This window comes from Salmo salar, unplaced genomic scaffold, assembly GCF_965601325.2.
Source record: "Salmo salar unplaced genomic scaffold, fSalSal1 ptg000472l, whole genome shotgun sequence".
NCBI classification, from domain to species: domain Eukaryota; kingdom Metazoa; phylum Chordata; class Actinopteri; order Salmoniformes; family Salmonidae; genus Salmo; species Salmo salar.
In genome coordinates this window covers 81,917-103,046 of record NW_027675397.1, presented here as the reverse complement: position 1 = coordinate 103,046, position 21,130 = coordinate 81,917, and positions in this window count along the sequence as shown.

Below are 21,130 nucleotides of genomic sequence, written 5' to 3'. Positions count from 1 at the left end.
GGACCCAAACACAGTAAACAGACGCCTCTCTCTGTCTGAGGAGAACAGAAAGGTGACATGTAGGAGAGAGAAGCAGCCATATCCTGATCACCCAGAGAGATTTGAGGACTGTAGACAGGTGTTGTGTAGAGAGGGTCTGACTGGGCGCTGTTACTGGGAGGTAGAGTGGAGTGGGAGAAGGGCTGGTATAGGAGTGACATATAAAGGAATCAGCAGGAGAGGAAGGGGTGATGACTGTTGGCTTGGATGGAATGACAAGTCCTGGAGTCTGTTCTGCTCTGACTACATTTACAGAGCCTGTCACAATAATAATGACACTACCATAGACGTCCCCTCCTCCAGCTCCCACAGAGTAGGAGTGTATCTGGACTGGTCAGCCGGCACTCTGTCCTTCTATAGAGCCTCCTCTGACACACTGACCCACCTGATCACATTCACCTCCACATTCACTGAGCCCCTCTATCCTGGGTTTAGGGTTCACAATGACTCCTCAGTGTCCCTGTAAATAATAACCTGACACACACACACATACACTGGACACACACACACACACACACACACACACACTGGACACACACACTCTGTGACGTAGAAGTCCGTCACTGGCCGCGGGCAGCATTTGGTACTTTAATGCACGCACACATTCATCACTCCTCCATGCTCCGTTATCAGATAAGTTAACAATGTGGGTCGACACACAAGTTAGCTTCTCTGTCTTAGTACATACATTTCACACTTACGTCAGGAACCGGTTAGGGTATAAAGAAATAAACAGACCAGTGTTCATATTTAATATAAGCAATATTTATTATACTTATCGATGTTATGGATGAGCGCGGTTGTTTGTTCTGTTCCTCTCTCTCTCCATCTCTATAGCTTACGGGTAAGGACCCGAGCGAATTGGGCTTACTTTGTAGTGTCTGTCCGGAATGGCTCATTAATGTAAATGGGCATATTGGAAGACACTGTCAGTAGTGATGGAATTTTGTAAATGTTAATTGTGATGTTGTTTCATAAACGTGTTGCAATGTATATATTTTGGTATGTTTAGATAAATGGAAACTGTAGGTTGAATAGGTCATTGCTTAATTAATTAGTGTTAATTGTTCTGAGGGGAGGGGCTACCCCTACAAAAGGAGCCTCTCTTTCAGTTCATTGAGAGGCATTTTGGGTTGAGCTGTAGGATTGTTTTTAGCTGACCCATAAGGTTTGATGGCAGTGCTGTTGTTTTTGTTCCGGAATCACTATGTCAATAAACACCCAGTAGCACAGAACAACTTTTGCGGCTCCGCCATCTTTTTATTTTATAGAGGTTAGGTTTTCCAGTTTAGCCTTCTGGCCTACTCTACGTGACACACTCACTGGACAAACTCACAAACGCAAACACTGGTCGCACGCAAACACTGGTCGCACACTCACACACACTGGTCGCACGCTCACACACACTGGTCGCACGCTCACACACACTGGTCGCACGCTCACACACACTGGTCGCACGCTCACACACACTGGTCGCACGCTCTCACACACGTGTAATTTTATGATATATTTTACTGTTTGTGTTTGTACCACAGGAGGTTGGTGGGACCTTAATTTGGGAGGACAGGCTTGTAATGGCTGGAGTGGAATAAGTGGAATGGTATCAAACACGTGGTTTCCATGTGTTCCATTTCATTCACTCTGTTCCAGACATTATTATGAGCGGTCCTCCCTTCAGCAGCCTCCTCTGGTATGTACTGTCCTGTATGTGAGAGATCCAATAAGGAATTACAATGTATGTATTACTTTTAACCTCTATGGGCTAAGTGGGACGCTAGCGTGCCACCCGTGGTGCACTCCATCAACAGCAGGTGCATTTCAAGAGCGGCAAATTTGAATCCAAATAAATGTCAAAATTCAAATTTTTCAAACATACAACTATTTTACACCCTTTGAAAGATAAACATCTCCTTAATCTAACCACGTTTTACGATTTCAAAAAGGTTTTACGGCGAAAGCATAAATTTAGAGTATGTTAGGACAGTACATTTACAAGAGTTGTGTGTAATGTTTTGTCAAGTCAAAGACAGGGTCACCAAAACCATAAAACCAGCTAAAATGATGCACTAACCTTTTACAATCTCCATCAGATGACACTCCTAGGACATTATGTTAGACAATGCATGCATTTTTAGTTCTATCAAGTTCATATTTATATCCAAAAACAGCGTTTTACTATGGCATTGATGTTGAGGAAATCGTTTCCCTCCAATAACCGGCAGTCAAGTCAGCGTCACAAATTAAATAATTAAAATTAGAAAACATTGGTAAAATATTATATTGTCATTTAAAGAATTATAGATTTACATCTCTTGAACGCAATCAACTTGCCAGATTTAAAAATAACCTTACTGGGAAATCACACTTTGCAATAATCTGAGCACTGCGCCCAGAAAAATACGCGTTGCGATACAGACTAGACGTCATGTTGGGGAGATCTAAAATCGAAAATACTATGTAAATAATCCATTACCTTTGATTCTCTTCATCAGATGTCACTTCCAGGTATCACAGGTCCATAACGAATGTAGTTTTGTTCAAAAAAGCTCATCATTTATGTCCAAAAATCTCCGTCTTGTTAGCACATGATCTAAGCCAGCCGGACTTCTCGTCATGAACGAGGGGAAAAAATATATTTACGTTCGTTCAAACATGTCAAACGTTGTATAGCATAAATCATTAGGGCCTTTTTTAACCAGAACATGAATAATATTCAAGGTGGACGAATGCATACTCTTTTATAACGTATTGGAACGAGGGTACCCAACATGAACTCGCGCGCCAGGTGTCTAATGGGACATCATCGTTCCATGGCTCTTGTTCGGTCAGATCTCCCTCCAGAAGACTCAAAACACTTTGTAAAGGCTGGTGACATCTAGTGGAAGCAATAGGAAGTGCCAAAATATTGCTCAGCCCCTGTGTTTTTCAATGGGATAGGTTTAAAGTCAATACAACACATCAGGTATCCACTTCCTGTCAGAAAATGTCTCAGGGTTTTGCCTGCCAAATGAGTTCTGTTATACTCACAGACACCATTCAAACAGTTTTAGAAACTTTAGAGTGTTTTCTATCCATATATAATAAGTATATGCATATTCTAGTTACTGGGTAGGATTAGTAACCAGATTAAATCGGGTACATTTTTTTTATCCAGACGTGCAAATGCTGCCCCCTAGCCCTAACAGGTTAATACCTGCAAATGGCAAATAAACTACTTGAACTCCTTATGAATGTCTGCAGCCGACTAGGCTGTTGGCGTCTGACGAGGTGAAAATATTACCGGAATATTCTGCAAAATGTTGATGAAGACGTCACTCAATCCACCCAAAACAACATGCAGTCTTTCCACAAGACTCCCATGAAGTTATAGTGTGACGTTATGAGTTGACCTTTATTAAGTAACATTCTCAGAACATCCTGCACTTGTTTTATCCTGTTTTAGATGTATCCTCTGTTTATCATCTTGTTTTTCATACTCAGAGAAATTTACATTTTAGCTTGACCCCCAAAAAATGTAACATTTGACTTTTTTCTGTTGTTTACTATATTGAAACCCCAAAATAAAAACAGTGTTATTGAAAATCTCCCCTACAGCTGTAAACAAAGACTCTAGTATTTCATAGAGAGTCTTTATCCTCTCACACTCCATAAAAGTGTTATTAAAACCTCTTGAACATCTCGTCCCGTTAGCGGGATCAACTTCCAGCGAAAAACTCCTAGCGACATTAGCATAACGAAATTTAATTTTTTTTTTTTTTCAAATATAGGACTGTCTCATATCGTTTTATAGATACACCTCTCTTGAATCGACCCACGTCGTCCGATTTCAAAAAGGTTTTACAGGAAAAGCACAACATTAGATTATGTTAGAGGAGTACATGGTAAAAGTAGCAACATTGCAATTTTCCCACCAACCACATGCATCACAAATAACCAAAAAACAGCTAAATGCAGCACTAACCTTTTACAAACTTCATCAGATGACATACCTAGGACATCATGTTACACAAAGCATGCATTCTTTTGTTCAATAAAGGTCATATTTATATATAAAAACAGCATTTTACATCGGCGTCTGACGTTGACTAACTATTTTCCCTCAAATGCATCCCGGGAAACAGTGCTACAATTTATTAAATTACTATTCGAAAACAATTTTAAAATGTAATATTGTCAATTAAGATTTATAGATGAATATCTCTTGAAAGCACCTGTCATACCAGATTTAAAAATAACTTTACTGGGTAATCACACTTTGCGATAAAAGGGGATGCGATACTCAGAAAATTAGCTAGTAAACCCAGCTCGGCGCCATCTTGGAACAATCGCATATCACATCTAATCTTGTATACTATTGTCAATAATCCCTTACCTTTAGTTGTCTTCATCAGAAAGCACTTCCAGGAATCCCAGGTCCACGACAAATGTATTTTCGGTCGAAAAAGTCCATCCTTTATGTTCCATTAGCTTGCTGTTGTTAGCGCGTCTGAAGGCTGTATCCAAATGCTCCGCCGGGCGCGGGACAGCCGTTTTCGAAAAAATAACATTTTTCCCTCATTTAGGTTCGTTCAAACATGTCAAACGTTGTATAACATTAATCTTCAGGGCCTGTTTCAACAAGAGAGCCAATAAGATTCGAGTGGGACGATTGTATTGTGTTTCAAAATGTTTCCAAAGGTGGGGGTAGACTTGGCCGCCGACGTCACAATGGTGATGGCCCTCCTACTGTGACCAATTGCCACAGCGTCTCATTCATTCAGTTTCGACAGTAGAAGGCTCAAAACACTTTGTAAAGACTGGGGACATCTAGTGGAAGCAATAGAAAGTGCTCAATGAACGATAGCTCACGGTGTGAATAATAGGCAATGATGTGAAGTTGAGTCCACAATTCAGAATTCCACTTCCTGTTTCAATCGGTCTCGGGGTTTTGACTGCCATATGAGTTCTGTTATACTCACAGACACCATTCAAACAGTTTTAGAAACTTTAGGGTGTTTTCTATCCACAGGTATGAATTATATGCATGTCCTAGCTTCTGAGTTTGATTAGTAGGCCGTTGAAAATGGGCACAATTTTTTTTCGAAATGCGCTGTGGCGCCCCCTATCCTAGGGTAACGTCAAGATGTTTTTCCTTTCAGAAATGAAGAAGCAGCCCTTTCCTTTCTGAGAGTCAAGTCAAGTGTATTTTTTGGGGGGGGGCACGCAATCTGGAACTCGGTCCACTTTCATTTTATCCGCTATTGAACACACTATATTCCTTCTTAAATTTTATCAATTATTTTCGTTATTTACAATACCTAAAGTTGGATTAGGAAAGTTGTTTGAAATGTTTGGACAAAATGTACAGGTAATTTATTAGATACTTTGTAGGCATGTTGGGCGAGTTGGAACCGTTGTTTTTCTGAATCAAACGCGCCAAATAAATTGACATTTTGGGCATATAAAGAAACAATTTAACTTGTTGAGTATAGGGGGCAGTATTGTCACTTTCGGATGAAATACGTGCCCATATTAAACTGCCTCCTACTCAAACTCAGAAGCTAGGATATGCTTAAAGGACATTTTTCACCAGAACCACTAGTTAATGCTGAAAGGTTCAGGTGCCACAGGAGACATCAGGAAGAGGGAGAATCAGTACCAATGTTTGCTGCTGCATTAAAGAAACGATCAGAACACTGTGAGTTGAATGGTGTTGTAAATTACATCATTAGAGACAGACTAGTATGTGGGCTACGGAGTGAAGCTACACTAAAGAGACTGTTGACTGAAAGTCATCTGACCTTGGTGAAGGACATTGAAATCAGTGTGTCCATGGAACTAGCTGCTAAAGAGGCTCACCACTTGAGTTCATCAGGAACTTAGTGGATTCATCTAACAATCCTAATCACCAGCTGATACATTGTAATCTCATACACAGGGTTCACCTTCACACCTAGAAAACATCAAGTAATGAAAATCAGAACCTCTCCTCTGTGTGATCTATGTAATGAAGACCTTCACACCTAGAAAACATCATGTAATGAAGACCTTCACACCTAGAAAACATCATGTAATGAACATCAGAACCTCTCCTCTGTGTGATCTATGTAATGAAAATCAGAACCTCTCCTCTGTGTGATCTATGTAATCAAGGTGCCTTGGCCTCCTTTAATCAGATGTACTGGGAGTGACCAGGGGACATGTTTTGGAAAGAGGTACCCTCTGTCTTATCTGCTGTAGTGGATATCATCATACCTTCTTCCCCCAAACTGTTATCACTTAATGATAATTCACCACTATCATTACAGAAAATAGGTTTAATGTTGTCAGGTTTGACAGCAGCTAAACAGATGTTGGACCTAAGATGTCTACCACCACACCTCATTGGATCAGCACTTTTATAGATATCATTTATAAAACAATTGACAGCTGGTTATCTGCAGCTGAAACTATACAAGTGTGTTTTTTACCCAACTGATTAAAGTTCATTATAATTTTAGTGCAAATGTGGCCTTACTGATTTTTTACTGATTTTGTATTTTATTTCATAGCGATCAGGTTGGGTGGGTTGGGGTGGTCCCAGGAGGGGATGGGGTGGGGTGGTCCCACGAGGGGATGGATGGTGGGTTGGGGTGGTCCCAGGAGGGGATGGAGGGTGGGGTGGGGTGGTCCCAGGAGGGGATGGTGGGTGGGTTGGGGTGGTCCCAGGAGGGGATGGAGGGTGGATTGGGATGGTCCCAGGGTGGGTTGGGGTGGTCCCAGGAGGGGATTGAGGGTGGATTGGGGTGGTCCCAGGAGGGGATGGTGGGTGGGTTGGGGTGGTCCCAGGAGGGGATGGAGGGGATGGAGGGTGGGTTGGGGTGGTCCCAGGAGGGGCTGGAGGGTGGGGTGGGGTGGTCCCAGGAGGGGTTGGGGTGGTCCCAGGAGGGGTTGGAGGGTGGGATGGGGTGGTCCCAGGAGGGGTTGATGCGGCTCAGGTGAGTGATTGTATATGTGGTTAATTATAATTGTTTTTACCTGCAATACCTGGTTTACATAATATACTTATATATATATTTTTGACAGTATTATGCCTCCAGCTGTTTAGCCATTCCTGCTGCTATTTGTTCTGATATATATTTTAACAATATTGTGTCTCCAGCTGTATAACCATTCCTGCTGCTATTTGTTCTGATATATATTTTAACAGTATTGTGTCTCTAGCTGTATAACCATTCCTGCTGCTATTAGTTCTGATATATATATTAACAGTATTGTGTCTCTAGCTGTATAACCATTCCTGCTGCTATTAGTTCTGATATATATTTTAACAGTATTGTGTCTCTAGCTGTATAACCATTCCTGCTGCTATTAGTTCTGATATATATTTTAACAGTATTGTGTCTCTAGCTGTATAACCGTTCCTGCTGCTATTTGTTCTTGTCTGTGTTCCTTTATAATAAATAAAAAAGTTGATCACAAAAAAAGGAAAAGTGCGCAGAGTTTCAACTGAAAATCAGAGACAGGAAAATCAAGTCACATGCTTCCACTGTGGCAAGGTGGGACATCAGGCTTCTTCTACATGCTGGTGTAAGGACATGGATTGTCCAGCCTGTGGTATAAAGGGATGTCAGGATTCTACATGCTGGTGTAAGGACATGGATTGTCCAGCCTGTGGTATAAAGGGATGTCAGGATTCTACATGCTGGTGTAAGGACATGGATTGTCCAGCCTGTGGTATAAAGGGATGTGAGGATTCTACATGCTGGTGTAAGGACATGGATTGTCCAGCCTGTGGTATAAAGGCGATGTCAGGATTCTACATGCTGGTGTAAGGACATGGATTGTCCAGCCTGTGGTATAAAGGGATGTCAGGATTCTACATGCTGGTGTAAGGACATGGATTGTCCAGCCTGTGGTATAAAGGGATGTCAGGATTCTACATGTTGGTGTAAGGACATGGATTGTCCAGCCTGTGGTATAAAGGGATGTCAGGATTCTACATGCTGGTGTAAGGACATGGATTGCCCAGCCTGTGGTATAAAGGGATGTCAGGATTCTACATGTTGGTGTAAGGACATGGATTGCCCAGCCTGTGGTATAAAGGGATGTCAGGATTCTACATGCTGGTGTAAGGACATGGATTGTCCAGCCTGTGGTATAAAGGGATGTCAGGATTCTACATGCTGGTGTAAGGACATGGATTGTCCAGCATGTGGTATAAAGGGGTGTCAGGATTCTACATGCTGGTGTAAGGACATGGATTGTCCAGCCTGTGGTATAAAGGGATGTCAGGATTCTACATGCTGGTGTAAGGACATGGATTGTCCAGCCTGTGGTATAAAGGGGTGTCAGGATTCTACATGCTGGTGTAAGGACATGGATTGTCCAGCCTGTGGTATAAAGGGATGTCAGGATTCTACATGCTGGTGTAAGGACATGGATTGTCCAGCCTGTGGTATAAAGGGATGTCAGGATTCTACATGCTGGTGTAAGGACATGGATTGTCCAGCCTGTGGTATAAAGGGATGTCAGGATTCTACATGCTGGTGTAAGGACATGGATTGTCCAGCCTGTGGTATAAAGGGATGTCAGGATTCTACATGCTGGTGTAAGGACATGGATTGTCCAGCCTGTGGTATAAAGGGATGTCAGGATTCTACATGCTGGTGTAAGGACATGGATTGCCCAGCCTGTGGTATAAAGGGATGTCAGGATTCTACATGCTGGTGTAAGGACATGGATTGTCCAGCCTGTGGTATAAAGGGATGTCAGGATTCTACATGCTGGTGTAAGGACATGGATTGTCCAGCCTGTGGTATAAAGGGATGTCAGGATTCTACATGCTGGTGTAAGGACATGGATTGTCCAGCCTGTGGTATAAAGGGATGTCAGGATTCTACATGCTGGTGTAAGGACATGGATTGTCCAGCCTGTGGTATAAAGGGATGTCAGGATTCTACATGCTGGTGTAAGGACATGGATTGTCCAGCCTGTGGTATAAAGGGGTGTCAGGATTCTACATGCTGGTGTAAGGACATGGATTGTCCAGCCTGTGGTATAAAGGGATGTCAGGATTCTACATGCTGGTGTAAGGACATGGATTGTCCAGCCTGTGGTAAAAAAATACACACTTGACAAATCCTCTAGAAACAAAAAGAGAACAGAAAATGCAAAACGGGAAACAAGAAACATGTTCACACTGTTGAGTAAGAGAACACTGAGGTGAGTGACTCATCAGACCAGGAAATCACACTGAAACACCTTCCACTTCAACCAGCGCACCTCGTGTTAAAGACTTACACAGGTGAATCTGTCACCTTGAGAGACATCACTGATGTCACAGTTCAGGTATACAGACAAACTGAAAGCTGCCACTCTACCTCCTGAAAGGAGACTATGCGTCACTACTGGGATGTTCATAGTTGGAGAAAATCACACTGGACTGGCCATCAGTGCAGACAATGACACGTGGAAACAGAGACCTACCTGCCATCTTAAAGAAACAGACAGATTTAATGGACAACAGGGTTGTATGAACGACATCACAGGGAAGCTTGGCATTAAGCCAGACAGCAAACCAAAGGTTCTGAAAGCAGGACCTGTAGCTTCTGCTATCAGACCAAAAGTCTAGGCTGACTTGGAGGCTTTAGTCAAGAACAAAGTACTGGAGCCGGTCAGCATGAGTGAATGGTCAACACCCATCTACCAGTCCTTAACACTAGAACCACCTGGTCTATCAGAACACCCATCTACCAGTCATTAATTAACACTAGAACCACCTGGTCTATCAGCCTATCAGAACACCCATCTACCAGTCCTTAACACTAGAACCACCTGGTCTATCAGCCTATCAGAACACCCATCTACCAGTCCTTAACACTAGAACCACCTGGTCTATCAGCCTATCAGAACACCCATCTACCAAACCTCTCTAGGCTAGGCGGGACGAATTCGTCCCACCTACGTAACAGCCACTGCTATCCTGTGGCGCGATTTTCAAAACCTTAAAAATCCTATTACTCCAATTTCTCAAACATATGACTATTTTACAGCCATTTAAAGACAAGACTCTCGTTAATCTAACCACACTGTCCGATTTCAAAAAGGCTTTACAACGAAAGCAAAACATTAGATTATGTCAGCAGAGTACCAAGCCAGAAATAATCAGACACCCATTTTTCAAGCCAGCATATAATGTCACCAAAACCCAGAAGACAGCTAAATGCAGCACTCACCTTTGATGATCTTCATCAGATGACAACCCTAGGACATTATGTTATACAATACATGCATGTTTTGTTCAATCAAGTTCATATTTATATCAAAAACCAGCTTTTTACATTAGCATGTGACGTTCAGAACTAGCATACCCCCCGCAAACTTCCGGGGAATTCGCTAACATTTTACTAAATTACTCACGATAAACGTTCACAAAAAGCATAACAATTATTTTAAGAATTATAGATACAGACCTCCTCTATGCACTCGATATGTCCGATTTTAAAATAGCTTTTTGGTGAAAGCACATTTTGCAATATTCTAAGTACATAGCCCAGGCATCACGGGCTCGCTATTTAGACACCCGGCAAGTTTAGCACTCACCATAATCATATTTACTATTATAAAAGTTTCATTACCTTTTGTTGTCTTCGTCAGAATACACACCCAGGACTGCTACTTCAATAACAAATGTTGGTTTGGTCCAAAATAATCCATCGTTATATCCGAATAGCGGCGTTTTGTTCGTGCGTTCCAGACACTATCCGAAATAGTAAAGAAGTGTCGCGCGCATGGCGCAATTCGTGACAATAAAATTCTAAGTATTCCATTACCGTACTTCGAAGCATGTCAACCGCTGTTTAAAATCAATTTTTACGACATTTTTCTCGTAGAAAAGCGATAATATTCCGACAGGGAATCTCCTTTTCGGCAAACAGAGGAAAAAATCCCAAAGGCGGGGGCGGTCGGGGTCACGCGCATAAGCCAGTGTCCCTTGATCGGCCACTTGAGAAAGGCGATAATGTGTTTCAGCCTGGGGCTGGAATGACGACATTCTGTTTTTTCCCGGGCTCTGAGCAACTATGGACGACGTGGGAAGTGTCACGTTAGAGCAGAGATCCTTAGTAAATGATAGAGATGGAAAAGAAGTTCAACAAATGGTCAGACAGGCCACTTCCTGTAAAGGAATCTCTCAGGTTTTGACCTGCCATTTGAGTTCTGTTATACTCACAGACACCATTCAAACAGTTTTAGAAAATTTAGGGTGTTTTCTATCCATATGTAATAAGTATATGCATATTCTAGTTACTGGGTAGGAGTGGTAACCAGATTAAATCGGGTATGTTTTTTATCCAGCCGTGTCAATACTGCCCCCTAGCCCTAACAGGTTAACACTAGAACCACCTGGTCTATCAGCCTATCAGAACACCCATCTACCAGTCCTTAACACTAGAACCACCTGGTCTATCAGCCTATCAGAACACCCATCTACCAGTCCTTAACACTAGAACCACCTGGTCTATCAGCCTATCAGAACACCCATCTACCAGTCCTTAACACTAGAACCAACTGGTCTATCAGCCTATCAGAACACCCATCTACCAGTCCTTAACACTAGAACCACCTGCTCTTTCAGCCTATCAGAACACCCATCTACCAGTCCTTAACACTAGAACCACCTGGTCTTTCAGCCTATCAGAACACCCATCTACCAGTCATTAATTAACACTAGAACCACCTGGTCTATCAGCCTATCAGAACACCCATCTACCAGTCCTTAACACTAGAACCACCTGGTCTATCAGCCTATCAGAACACCCATCTACCAGTCCTTAACACTAGAACCAACTGGTCTACCAGCATATACGTCCCCGCTAGAGAAAGTTGCCAGGCCTCCACTTTAGCATATGCATCAGATGCATATCAACCAGCAAGGTGCAAGGTGTGAAAACATGGTTTGTTAAATAAACACTTGATACATAGCGTATAAACTATTGTAAAGGATAAATTACATGAAGAAATATGAGTGGAAATATATAAATAAAATAACAACAATTGTTAATTCTACAAAGTAGAAAATAAATGGTCCTACAGCCTATTTCCCTGACAATAAAACACTACAGTGGAATCCATTTGATCAACTGTATTTGTAGATTTGATTAGTAATAGAGTTATAGTAATTAATAAAGTCAATTTACAGTTTCTTTTGACAAATTAGAAACAACAAAATCTATAATAATAATAAAACCAGCCAGGTCCGCTGGTGAAACGATTTGCTGTATTCCTAATCAAAAGCACCAGGGAACAATTGTAAAAGATGAATTTCATAAATACATATTTGTGGAAATATATTGATGACAAGATATTAAAACAATAATTTGTTGATTGTATCAGACACTGTACCGCGCCTTTACACGTGAATCAATCCCATCTTCTCTTTATGCTTCGCGTCCACAAACAAATCTAATCGGTTTTCATTGGCCTTGTTCGGTGGGCACCTGCCGACTTGACATTGTGTCTTCTTTTCTCCCCCGAGGGAGATGTGGTGCCTGGGGGAAAAGGGAGAACAGGACCTGCTGCCTGCTTGGTGACTGTAGCTTCTTTCTCCCCCGAGGGAGATGTGGTGCCTGGGGGAAAAGGGAGAGCAGGACCTGCTGCCTGCTTGGTGACTGTAGCTTCTTTTCTCCCCCGAGGGAGATGTGGTGCCTGGGGGAAAAGGGAGAACAGGACCTGCTTCCTGCTTGGTGACTGTAGCTTCTTTCTCCCCCGAGGGAGATGTGGTGCCTGGGGGAAAAGGGAGAACAGGACCTGCTTCCTGCTTGGTGACTGTAGCTTCTTTCTCCCCCGAGGGAGATGTGGTGCCTGGGGGAAAAGGGAGAGCAGGACCTGCTTCCTGCTTGGTGACTGTAGCTTCTTTCTCCCCCGAGGGAGATGTGGTGCCTGGGGGAAAAGGGAGAACAGGATCTGCTGCCTGCTTGGTGACTGTAGCTTCTTTCTCCCCCGAGGGAGATGTGGTGCCTGGGGGAAAAGGGAGAGCAGGACCTGCTTCCTGCTTGGTGACTGTAGCTTCTTTCTCCCCCGAGGGAGATGTGGTGCCTGGGGGAAAAGGGAGAGCAGGACCTGCTTCCTGCTTGGTGACTGTAGCTTCTTTCTCCCCCGAGGGAGATGTGGTGCCTGGGGGAAAAGGGAGAGCAGGACCTGCTGCCTGCTTGGTGACTGTAGCTTCTTTCTCCCCCGAGGGAGATGTGGTGCCTGGGGGAAAAGGGAGAGCAGGACCTGCTTCCTGCTTGGTGACTGTAGCTTCTTTCTCCCCCGAGGGAGATGTGGTGCCTGGGGGAAAAGGGAGAGCAGGACCTGCTTCCTGCTTGGTGACTGTAGCTTCTTTCTCCCCCGATGGAGATGTGGTGCCTGGGGGAAGAGGGAGAACAGGACCTGCTTCCTGCTTGGTGACTGTAGCTTCTTTCTCCCCCGAGGGAGATGTGGTGTCTGGGGGAAGAGGGAGAACAGGACCTGCTTCCTGCTTGGTGACTGTAGCTTCTTTCTCCCCCGAGGGAGATGTGGTGCCTTAGGGGAAAAGGGAGAGCAGGACCTGCTTCCTGCTTGGTGACTGTAGCTTCTTTCTCTGCGTTCATGTGGTTCTCACAAAGCTCACATGCCAGATCCATCATGAAATCTCTCCTGCTGACTGTCTTGACAAGGCATTGCTTGTACAACACGTGCTGATAGCAGCCATGTCGAGCACATTGTAGAACACTGCAACAGTCCAGCGGCAAGTACCGTATTAGTACCATTTACAGAGTCTTGCCATCTAATGTGAAAGTAACATAATAGAAGGGGATAGTAGTTGGTGTCTGTATATGGTAGAGATACTGTATATACTATAATGACCTGGCTAGGCTAGTCAACTTTGTGTGTTCACTGTTCATAGCAGGCTAGTCTTCTTTGCAATCAACTTGTCTGACAGGGAATTGATGTGAAGAAGCTGTCCATGGTCACAATTCTGCCTTTTTCCATGTAAGGCTCCACATGACTCAAAACCACAGTCTCAGACAGTCTCAGACAGTCACCCGCTGGCCTGGTTTCATCTTTCCCCAGACATGGAAAGACCTTGAGCAAGTTGGTTTCGACATCTGCAGCTAACCAGAACTGAGGTCACATGCACCACTATCAGTTTCTATCTGGTTTCTATTGGCCGTTCATCCATTGACGACAGAATAGCAGATTTTAATTTGATTATGTTAATAGTTTTTGCTTAGTTGCCAGATCAATGCTGCTGCTGGAGTGGTCATGTGATTAAAACATGGACAACACGGATATTGTTGAAGAAAAATTGAACTTTGGAAATAAAGCTGCACCTCATGAATGTTGAGAGTTATTTGATAAAGGTAAGTGTCAAGGAAACTGCAGAATCTGCTCTTTCAGATACAGTACTATATAGAAATCACAATGTTTTACCTGCAGAATCTGCTCTTTCAGATACAGTACTATATAGAAATCACAATGTTTAACCTGCAGAATATGCTCTTTCAGATACAGTATTATATAGAAATCACAATGTTTAACCTGCAGAATATGCTCTCTCAGATACAGTACTATATAGAAACACAATGTTTAACCTGCAGAATCTGCTCTTTCAGATACAGTACTATATAGAAATCACAATGTTTAACCTGCAGAATCTGCTCTTTCAGATACAGTACTATATAGAAATCACAATGTTTTACCTGCAGAATCTGCTCTTTCAGATACAGTATTATATAGAAATCACAATGTTTTACCTGCAGAATCTGCTCTTTCAGATACAGTATTATATAGAAATAAAAGTATTTTACCTGCACATGACTCTGAAGGAGGATTTGGTAAATAGATGCTCATTTTGTCACATACATCGAAAAAGGGGGACCAAAACACAGCGGGTCGATGGTCCAGCTGATCAGGATAACTCTTATCATGTGTGAAATTAGTTTTGGTACAGTTTAGGAGTAGTGTCGATGGGCCAGCTGATCAGGATAACTCTTATCATGTGTGAAATTAGTTTTGGTACAGTTTAGGAGTAGTGTCGATGGGCCAGCTGATCAGGATAACTCTTATCATGTGTGAAATTAGTTTTGGTATAGTTTAGGAGTAGTGTCGATGGGCCAGCTGATCAGGATAACTCTTATCATGTGTGAAATTAGTTTTGGTATAGTTTAGGAGTAGTGTCGATGGGCCAGCTGATCAGGATAACTCTTATCATGTGTGAAATTAGTTTTGGTACAGTTTAGGAGTAGTGTCGATGGGCCAGCTGATCAGGATAACTCTTATCATGTGTGAAATTAGTTTTGGTATAGTTTAGGAGTAGTGTCGATGGGCCAGCTGATCAGGATAACTCTTATCATGTGTGAAATTAGTTGTGGTATAGTTTAGGAGTAGTGTCGATGGGCCAGCTGATCAGGATAACTCTTATCATGTGTGAAATTAGTTTTGGTATAGTTTAGGAGTAGTATCGATGGGCCAGCTGATCAGGATAACTCTTATCATGTGTGAAATTAATTTTGGTACAGTTTAGGAGTAGTGTCGATGGGCCAGCTGATCAGGATAACTCTTATCATGTGTGAAATTAGTTTTGGTATAGTTTAGGAGTAGTGTCGATGGGCCAGCTGATCAGGATAACTCTTATCATGTGTGAAATTAGTTTTGGTATAGTTTAGGAGTAGTGTCGATGGGCCAGCTGATCAGGATAACTCTTATCATGTGTGAAATTAGTTTTGGTATAGTTTAGGAGTAGTGTCGATGGGCCAGCTGATCAGGATAACTCTTATCATGTGTGAAATTAGTTTTGGTATAGTTTAGGAGTAGTGTCGATGGGCCAGCTGATCAGGATAACTCTTATCATGTGTGAAATTAGTTTTGGTACAGTTTAGGAGTAGTGTCGATGGGCCAGCTGATCAGGATAACTCTTATCATGTGTGAAATTAGTTGTGGTACAGTTTAGGAGTAGTGTCGATGGGCCAGCTGATCAGGATAACTCTTATCATGTGTGAAATTAGTTGTGGTATAGTTTAGGAGTAGTGTCGATGGACCAGCTGTGAAGGTTGACTGCTATTGTTTGTTTCCCGCTCATCAACTTGGACAGAGTCCAGGACATGTTTTACATCACTCTAAAGGCCTACTGTAACTCATAGCATGTGTTCATTTCCTTACAATACATGTGATTAGTGTTAGAGTTACAGTCAATAAAACAGACCCACAACAGTTTATTTGTGGAAAGTAAAACATAAAAGAGAATATTATTAACCCACAAGGGGGTGTGGTCAAATGATTTGCTGCTGATAAATAGGCATAACACAAACTCATCATTACACTATTGTCTTTCTACATTAAATCAACCCCTTCATCCTTCTTATCATTCAGTTAGGCCTCATTTGGGGACGACAGGTAGCCTAGTGGTTAGAGTGGAGGGGCGGCAGGTAGCCTAGTGGTTAGAGTGGAGGGGTGGCAGGTAGCCTAGTGGTTAGAGTGGAGGGGGGCAGGTAGCCTAGTGGTTAGAGTGGAGGGGTGGCAGGTAGCCTAGTGGTTAGAGTGGAGGGGGGGCAGGTAGCCTAGTGGTTAGAGTGTAGAGGCGGCAGGTAGCCTAGTGGTTAGAGTGGAGGGGTGGCAGGTAGCCTAGTGGTTAGAGTGGAGGGGCGGCAGGTAGCCTAGTGGTTAGAGTGTAGAGGCGGCAGGTAGCCTAGTGGTTAGAGTGGAGGGGTGGCAGGTAGCCTAGTGGTTAGAGTGGAGGGGGGGCAGGTAGCCTAGTGGTTAGAGTGGAGGGGGGGCAGGGAGCCTAGTGGTTAGAGTGGAGGGGGGGCAGGGAGCCTAGTGGTTAGAGTGGAGGGACGGCAGGTAGCCTAGTGGTTAGAGTGTAGAGGCGGCAGGTAGCCTAGTGGTTAGAGTGTAGAGGCGGCAGGTAGCCTAGTGGTTAGAGTGTAGAGGCGGCAGGTAGCCTAGTGGTTAGAGTGGAGGGACGGCAGGTAGCCTAGTGGTTAGAGTGTAGAGGCGGCAGGTAGCCTAGTGGTTAGAGTGGAGGGACGGCAGGTAACCTAGTGGTTAGAGTGTAGAGGCGGCAGGTAGCCTAGTGGTTAGAGTGTAGAGGTGGCAGGTAGCCTAGTGGTTAGAGTGGAGGGGCGGCAGGTAGCCTAGTGGTTAGAGTGGAGGGACGGCAGGTAGCCTAGTGGTTAGAGTGTAGAGGCGGCAGGTAGCCTAGTGGTTAGAGTGGAGGGGTGGCAGGTAGCCTAGTGGTTAGAGTGGAGGGGGGGCAGGTAGCCTAGTGGTTAGAGTGGAGGGGGGACAGGGAGCCTAGTGGTTAGAGTGGAGGGGCGGCAGGTAGCCTAGTGGTTAGAGTGGAGGGGGGGCAGGGAGCCTAGTGGTTAGAGTGGAGGGGCGGCAGGTAGCCTAGTGGTTAGAGTGGAGGGGGGGCAGGTAGCCTAGTGGTTAGAGTGGAGGGGAGGCAGGTAGCCTAGTGGTTAGAGTGGAGGGGGGGCAGGGAGCCTAGTGGTTAGAGTGGAGGGGTGGCAGGTAGCCTAGTGGTTAGAGTGGAGAGGCGGCAGGTAGCCTAGTGGTTAGAGTGGAGGGGCGGCAGGTAGCCTAGTGGTTAGAGTGGAGGGGTGGCAGGTAGCCTAGTGGTTAGAGTGGAGGGGAGGCAGGTAGCCTAGTGGTTAGAGTGTAGAGGCGGCAGGTAGCCTAGTGGTTAGAGTGGAGGGGCGGCAGGAAGCCTAGTGGTTAGAGTGTAGAGGCGGCAGGTAGCCTAGTGGTTAGAGTGGAGAGGCGGCAGGTAGCCTAGTGGTTAGAGTGGAGGGGCGGCAGGTAGCCTAGTGGTTAGAGTGGAGGGACGGCAGGAAGCCTAGTGGTTAGAGTGTAGAGGCGGCAGGTAGCCTAGTGGTTAGAGTGGAGAGGCGGCAGGTAGCCTAGTGGTTAGAGTGTGGAGGCGGCAGGTAGCCTAGTGGTTAGAGTGGAGGGACGGCAGGTAGCCTAGTGGTTAGAGTGGAGGGGCGGCAGGTAGCCTAGTGGTTAGAGTGTAGAGGTGGCAGGTAGTCTAGTGGTTAGAGTGTAGAGGCGACAGGTAGTCTAGTGGTTAGAGTGTAGAGGCGGCAGGTAGCCAACTGGTTAGAGTGTTGAGCCAGTACTTGAAAGGTTGCTGGATCGAATCCCTGAGCTGAGAAGGTAAAAATCTGTCGTTCTGCCCCTGAACAAGGCAGTTAACCCACTGTTCGTAGGCCGTCATTGAAAATAAGAATTTTTTCTCAACTGATTTGCCTAGTTAAATAAAGGTAAAAACTGATATTATCATATAGGACTGATTCTAGTGTTAAAAGTCAGGGAGCAGGTCTGATTCTACTGTCTGATTTTATTTTATTTTTACGGCTGCATTATACCTTTTAAAAGTATTTTGTTTAAATATAATTTCCCTCCACAACAACATGAATACCTGCATACTTTCACATACAAACCAGAGGAGGCTGTTGGAGGAGCAATATGAGGACAGGCTCAGTGTAAAGACTGGAATGGAATAAATGGAATTCATTTATTTATTCCATTTCAGCCATAAAAATGAACCCGTCCTCCTATAACACTTCCCACCAGCCTTTCCTCTGAAATGTCTCTGTTCTGTTAAAAGAGAAGTTGAGAATACCACATGTTGTTTCTGTTGTATCTAAATGTATCTACATTAAACCACATGTTTTGTTCTTAAGACTGATGGGGAAGAGTGGGGTGTAAAGGATTTTGCAACACTACTGTAGTTAGCCCAACCTTGTGACTAAGTTAACATCCTGTTTTCAATACTTGGGGGGATTTCAATGTTATCTTTCAGCCTTCCCGAAACCAAAGACAAACTCTGTACAGGATCTGAACTGTATAACCTTTTGCATGAGAACTTTCCTGCAATGTAGGGAATTTAAAACTTGTAGTGTATTTGAGATGAATATAAAAAGGATTTTGAAGTCTGTAATATAGACTACTTCCTCTGCAAGAGCGTCAGAAAATATGTGATTTCCTCACATGAAATTATAAATAAGTTTGTAGCCCACGCAGTTACAAAATGGCTGTAGAAACTGTGGCACATATTTCTCAGTACAATTATAAGTCGGATAAATGTGTTGATTTGAAGGAAAGACAGACAGACTCTGGTAAGTCTAGGCTAATTATTATGAAGTTAAGTCATCAAACATTCAATAGAGAGAGCAGGCTTGAGATATGATCCTTTATATTGATGATGACCTGATGGTCTCTGTAGGAAATGTTTTTAAATATCCTTTATATTGATGATGACCTGATGGTCTCTGTAGGAAATGTTTAGATAATATCCTTTATATTGATGATGACCTGATGGTCTCTGTAGGAAATGTTTAGATAATATCCTTTATATTGATGATGACCTGATGGTCTCTGTAGGTAATGTTTAGATAATATCCTTTATATTGATGATGACCTGATGGTCTCTGTAGGAAATGTTTAGATAATATCCTTTATATTGATGATGACCTGATGGTCTCTGAAGGAAATGTTTAGATAATATCCTTTATATTGATGATGACCTGATGGTCTCTGTAGGAAATGTTTTTAAATATCCTTTATATTGATGATGACCTGATGGTCTCTGTAGGAAATGTTTAGATAATATCCTTTATATTGATGATGACCTGATGGTCTCTGTAGGAAATGTTTAGATAATATCCTTTATATTGATGATGACCTGATGGTCTCTGTAGGTAATGTTTAGATAATATCCTTTATATTGATGATGACTTGATGGTCTCTGTAGGAAATGTTTAGATAATATCCTTTATATTGATGATGACCTGATGGTCTCTGTAGGAAATGTTTTAAATATCCTTTATATTGATGATGACCTGATGGTCTCTGTAGGAAATGTTTAGATAATATCCTTTATATTGATGATGACCTGATGCTCTCTGTAGGAAATGTTTTTAAATATCCTTTATATTGATGATGACCTGATGGTCTCTGTAGGAAATGTTTAGATAATATCCTTTATATTGATGATGACCTGATGGTCTCTGTAGGAAATGTTTAGATAATATCCTTTATATTGATGATGACCTGATGGTCTCTGTAGGAAATGTTTAGATAATATCGCTACATGCTCAGTTATTTAGAATGAAACTGATTTGAAGGTGATGAGTCCTGCTACTGGTAGCCTATGTGAACTCTGTCAGGACCACTTGTGGATCACGGCAGGGGTACAGGTGGGTCGAGGGATGACATTGCCAAAAACAAATATTTTCAGTATTAACTTATTAAACGACTAAAACCAAATAGAAAGTATGTAGAAAAGATAATGGACTTTTTCAATTATAGCATATAATCTTTGATAATTTTCAATCAGCTGAATAAAAGCTAGACAATTAGGCCCCCACTGATGTTGTTATAATGTTAGAGCATCAGAACACAGGATTATCCATGTCAGATGGTTTGGTTTTCACCGTTCAACCCAACTCAAAAACACCTCCGTTGGTGGGTCACCAAGCACATCTGGGAACCCCTGCCTTAACGAAGAGTGACACATTATATTATTATTATTATTATTATTATTATTATTATTATTATTATTATTATTATTATTATTATTATTATTATTATTATTGTTATTATTATTATTATTATTATTATTATTGTTATTATTATTATTATTATTATTATTATTATTATTATTATGATTATTGTTATTATTATTGTTATTATTATTATTATTATTATTATTGACACTAAACATGGAGATGAGGTGGCAAATATCAGTCAGGATTACATGTTCACGTGATGCATTAAATCACCTGACTGTTTGGATATGTCTGTTAGGAAATGTTTTATTTCTAAGAGAATGAATAAATGAGAACAATTTACATTCAATAATTAGTTGTCACTGTGTTAACCACAACCAACATGTTGGATCTCTGTTTAGGGGTCACTGCTCTAAAATGAGTGTCTCTGGGGAGAGAAAGGAGGGGGGCCCTGCCTCTAAAATGAGTCTCTCTGGGGAGAGAGAGGAGGGGGGTCCTGCCTCTAAAATGAGTCTCTCTGGGGAGAGAGAGGAGGGGGACCCTGCCTCTAAAATGAGTGTCTCTGGGGAGAGAGAGGAGGGGGGTCCTGCCTC